We start from the raw sequence: 6000 nt of genomic DNA, 5'->3' as shown, positions 1-6000 counted from the left end.
CCCCAGGTAGGAAATCAGTAAATGTTGATGAATAAAAGGGAAATAATGCATTTCTTGTAGAATCAGCATCCTTGAATTTCAGTGTTCACAGTTGTCCTGCATTCAGTCCACCACCTTCAATGGAATCAACTCAATGCCCTTCACTCCACTCAGTCTTTGTTCAGAGGGCTTCTAAAAAGTCCCATCTCATGTAGCTCTTTTATCCTATTATAACTAGCAAAGGTTCTGAATGCACTGTTTTATTGTACAAATCAATATCATCCCCCAGAGAACTGAGAGCAGTCACTTACAGCATCAGCAGTTGCTATGCAACCACCCTCCAAAGTTCAGGTTGAAAGATCCAGAGCTAAGGTAGTGATTTTTCCTACCTAGAAGGGACCATAATTTCTAGGGAAAAATAGACCATTATGCAGAGTCATTCAATCTTCTTGCAAAAGGAAATTTAACCACATCAGAAAAGTATATTTTCTAGGTCTTCTAAATTGTGCATATTATGTAGCCTTTTTATAAAGAGATATGTATATTTAGCTACTGGATCCCAAACAGACACTATATATAAATGTGTATAATTTATTAATATATTTATAAATATTTATATCTGTATGTTAGAGAGTAAATATTTTTTTATGACAAAGTAGTTCCAAGAGGGTCAAATTATCCTATTTCTTTTTACAAATGTAAGCATTTTAAATGAATTTCTATTTTCTCATAGCAGAAAGAAAATTTAGAAAACAGAGAAATATTTAAAGAGAAAACAAAGAAGCCATATCAAACAACTTAGATAAAATCACTGTTGGTATTTGCTATGTAATCTTCCAGATGTTTACACAAAAGTCATTTAAAACATTATATATATTTATATTATTATATATAATGTTCCTATGTATGTACAAACATTTGGAATATAACTATTGTATATTCAGCTAGAATATCTATTTTCTTACTAAAATGGAAACACATTCTATGCATGGTTTAGATACCTCTTGTCTTTAAAACTTCACATTATTCCATGGATGTCTTTTCTAAGTTCAGTTCACTTCAGTCACTCAGTCGTGTTCGACTCTGCGACTCCAGGGACTGCAGCACGCCAGGCCTCCCTGTCCATCACCAAATCCCAGAGCTTACTCAAACTCATGTCTGTAGAGTTGGTGATGCCATCCAACCACGTACCTCATCCTCTGTCGTCCCCTTCTCCTCCTGCCTTCAATCTTTCCCAGCATCAGGGTCTTTTCAAGTGAGTCAGGTCTTAGCATCAGGTGGCCAAAGTATTGGAGTTTCAGCTTCAGCATCAGGCCTTCCAATGAATACTCAGGACTGATTTACTTTAGTATGTCCAAGGGACTCTCAAGAGTCTTCTCCAACACCACAGTTTAAAAGCATCAATTCTGCAGCGCTCAGCTTTCTTCATGGTCCAACTCTCACATCCATACATGACTACTGGAAAAACCATAGCTTTGACTAGACAGACCTTTTTATACAATGGAAGTGACAAATAGATTCAAAGGATTAGATCTGATAGACAGAGTGCCTGAAGAACTATGGACAAAGGTTTGTAACATTGTACAGGAGGTAGTGATCAAGAGGATCCCCAAGAAAAAGAAATGGAGAAAGGCAAAATGGTTACAAATAGCTGCGAAAAGAAGAGAAGTGAAAGGCAATGGAGAAAAGAAAAGATATACCCATTTGAATGCAGAGTTCCAAAGAATACCAAGGAGAGATAAGAAAGCCTTCCTCAGCGATCAATGCAAAGAAATAGAGGAAAACAATAGAATGGGAAAGTTTAGAGATCTCTTCAAAAAAATTGGAGATACCAAGGGAAAAATTCATGCAAAGATGGGCACAATAGAGAACAGAAATGGTGTGGACCTAAAAGAATCAGAAGATATTAAGAAGAGGTGGCAAGAATACAAAGAACTATACCAAAAAAATCTTCATGATCCAGATTCACAATGGTGTGATCACTCACCTAGAGCCAGACATCCTAGAATGTGAAGTCAAGTGGGCCTTAGGAAGCATCACTTTTCTAAGTTAGCATATACTTACAGCATTATTTTGAAGGCTGCATAATATGTTCTAGCTTAAATGTATTTACATCTATTTAATTATTTTCCTGTTTTGTTCATTTTTCACCATCATAAATAATATTTAAAAGACATCCTCATGCACACATCTTTGAAAACTCATCTGACTGTTTCAGTAAAATCAGTTCATGGATTAGATCTAAGATTATGCAATTATATTAAGGCTTTTAGATTATTTGCAAATAAATTGCCTAATCCTAGGCATTCACCCCACCCCCACCCCAAAACCAGGATTTTAGATCAGTGCAAATTTAGTCAAATCTTTGAAAATTTTTAATTTATTTTGTTTTATTTTATTTATAAATGGGAGTATGGTTTATTAAGCTGTGCCATAGTACAGGCGCTTGCCCATGGCACTCTTAATGTACAAAGCCCCAAATTCTGCCAGTTTCTCTTGAGCAATGACACCAGGAAGGTGACAGCTAAGTGGACGTGGTACACAGCTCATCATCTGTCATCATCACGTGGCCAACAGGCGCTGCCTGACATGGCATCTTCATCTGGAACTTGATAGTGGACTTGGCTTCGTCACCTTTGGCTGCCATATTCTCATTATGGGTCAGCAAGGAAGGCAATTTGCCACCTTTTTCAAGTCTGGACCCAGGATTCATGAGATTTGCTTGATCAGAGACTCTGAAGCCAAAAAGGCATCATTCTTCTTGGCCACTTCAATGCACTACCAAGATCCCATCCTTGTTCCTTTTCCCCACTCAATCCTGAGAAACTGAATATACAAACAGATGATGGCCAGACTTTATATAGAAGTAGAACTGTGACCCACCTCCCACAGAAACCAACTCAAAGAAGCCATCTACTGTCTGCAGTCATCAGTCCCTGACTTGGCCAAAATGGCCAAGACTCGATTAATAATTGACAATTTCTCTAAGTTTTGCTCCCACTTCTAACTTAGGACCAACAAGAGAAAGCCAAATACAGCCTCCTCTCTAGGCAAATAGGATGTCCCACTTCTAGTTAGCCCACCAAAACTTCCCCATGCCAACAGGACTTACCTAAAGCATTCCTTTGTTTCCCATTATAAAGTTTTCCCACTTCTCCACCTGTTTCTTTGCCAAAAGCAAATCATGGTAAATGATTCCCTTGTGACAGAGAGCGAACTGAATAAATAGCCTTTGCCTGGATAGCATTCATCTATGTCCACAACCTCAACTCAAGCCCTGCTGCTGAGAGATGACTCAAAGTTTTCTAATAAACACCCTTCACATTCTCAATTCAACCTGCAGTGGGCAGATTATCGTAACCAAAGGTCAGTCCTTTCTCATTTGAGATGTGATAGCCCAGAGGCTAGTGTGGCAACTCAGAGAGCTCTAGACCACAAAAGCCTAGACCCCTGCCTGGGAACTCAGAGTCCCCTCTTGGCTCTGCCATTAACCTGCTTTATGTTTTCAGGCTTGTCTTTTTTATGTTTCAATTGCTCCTCTATAAAATGGGAATAAATCCTATGCTCATTCACAGGCTTAGTGTATGAACAAGACAAAATACAATGTAGGACTGTGCTTTGAAATGGTTATTAATTATGAAATATAAGATGTTATCATGGACACATGCAGCCCTTCTTTCAACACCCCCTGGTGTCTCAGACATGGAAGAGATCAAATAGGGATAAAGAAGGGAGGGAGAAAAAATTGGCTCAGGGCACAACTAGCTGGACAGAGTGAGGAAGCACAAGCTGGCCAGCGGCTGGAACTGGTTCTCAGTCATGTTATTCTATGCTTTTAAACTCCCACACACACCCCATCCTCCGCCAAAATACATAAACCTCTTTGAATTATACTCCTCCTCTTACAGGAGCAATTGACTACAGTTGGATATGATTTTCCTTTGTTTGTTTTAATTTATGGATGACCAGGAATGCTGCCCTGCCTCCTTTCTTCAAATACCCACAACTCCTCCTCCATCAGAGGACTTCTTCTGGGGTCCTCATTTTCTGGTAAAATTTTTTGATAAGAATAGTTGTAGTTAGAGGGAGCTCCAAACTCAGCTCCAAGCCTTAAGGCTCATTAAGGACTTTCCTCAACTCTGCCCAAGGCAGTAAATCACTGAGTGCAGGAAAAGTAGGTTGGGTGAGAGGGCAACCAGAGCACCCTTTAGTTGGCTTCAGAAAGGAAGGCTGCCTGGGTTTCATTCCAGGATGACAGTCCTCAGGATCAAGAAGAGTTTGAGGAACGGAAGAGGGAAGAAATCAAGACTTATAAACACACTTTTCATCTCTCAGCCAGCACCTGTTATTTTGCAAGTAAGCAAAGCAAAGAGAGAATGAATGTTACAGGTTGCTCAAGAAAACATCTTGGCTTAGAGTTTCTCACTTAAAATCACCAAGAATGACTCTCTCACACCCCAGATAGAAGGAAGTTTTAGAATAAAATACCTCCTAGAAGGCAAATTACAAGATAGCATCTCAATCCTAAGTAGAACAATGAAACTACTTTTGTTTTTTTCCTGATTTCAGTATCAGTTTCCAGGTGGCACTAGTGGTAAAGACCCCTGCCTGCCAGTGAAGGAGGCCATAAGAGACACGGGCCTGACCCCTGGGTCGGGAAGATCCCCTGGAGGAGGGCATGGCAACCCACTCCAGCATTCTTGCCTGGAGAATCCCATGGACAGAGCAGCCTGGCTGGCTACAGTCCACGGGGTCGCAAAGAGCTGACACAAGTGAAGTGACTTAGCATGCACGCACAGAGTACTGTACTTCTAAAGCTAGCATTTCCCAAAGTCGTTAACATGCACAGGTGCATGTGTGTGCTGTCACCTCAGTCTTGTCCAACTCTCAGTGACCCCATGGACTGTCACCAGGGAAGCCCAATATGCATGTACCCTACCTCAAAAGAGAGTATGTGAATTTAGGAAACGTTGATTACTTTCCTCTCCTAAGCCATCATGGTGCATATTCACTTGCTAAATGCTCTGAGATGTCCTGCACTGAAGAAACGTGTTTATCTAAAATACAGTGTTTCACAAGTTTGCTTGATTCCAGAATCCTTTTTTGTTAGGTATGACACCTATTAATATTCTGGAGAAAACATTGCCCTCAAAAAAGAAAAGGCTGCATTTGGCCATTTAGATTCTGTTTGGTTTGAAGATAAAGGCAAATCTACTTCTAAAGTCAATCTTCTCAGTGTATGATTTCTCACTAGAGTAATGCTGACATTCGCATGAACCCCAGTCCCTAGATCAGGAAAAAGTAAGTGATGGTTACTCTCAACTCTTCTCCCTGCCCCCACTGCCACCTTCCAACACCTCAGCTCTCTTCTACCACATCTCCCTAGCGGAGGCGATCTGATAGTTTTGTAGAGTCCACACAGCAGACAGCAAAATAATTAAAATGGATACTGGCCAAAGAAATCTGTGAAGCAGATGATAACGTCAAATATACATTCAGAGCATTTTTATGTGGTTCTTAAATGGAAAGAAAGATTTCTCCTCTTTCAATCCTTCTGTTTATAATTTTTAACAAATGCACTTCTTGGAATAACCAAATTTAAAGATAGAAGTGAAAGAGCTGCATATGGAACTTGAGTTTTCAAAAAAGAGCATCCCCAAGAGAAAGTACCAGGAGATTTGCAAAACCCAACCAAGGAATGATCTTAAGTTTACACATGGAAAGTGGTTCACTATGTATTGTTAAGTGAAAAGGCAAATTACAAAACTGCATATGCAGAGTGATTAATTTTTGTAAATGCAGCCGACTCAGTGTTTGTTAAAAGAATGCTGCTGCTGGTGCTAAGTCACTTCAGTTGTGTCCGACTCTGTGTGACCCCATAGACGGCAGCCCACCAGGCTCCCCCATCCCTGGGATTCTCCAGGCAAGAACACTGGAGTGGTGTGCCATTGCCTTCTCCATGTTAAAAGAATAAATATGCATAAAAAGGAGACTATGAGAGTTCATACCAAGTTGACAGTG

Source organism: Budorcas taxicolor, chromosome 11 (assembly GCF_023091745.1).
Source record: "Budorcas taxicolor isolate Tak-1 chromosome 11, Takin1.1, whole genome shotgun sequence".
In the NCBI taxonomy this organism is placed as follows: Eukaryota; Metazoa; Chordata; class Mammalia; order Artiodactyla; family Bovidae; genus Budorcas; species Budorcas taxicolor.
The sequence above is the reverse complement of the archived record's forward strand: the minus strand, read 5'-3'. Positions refer to the sequence as shown.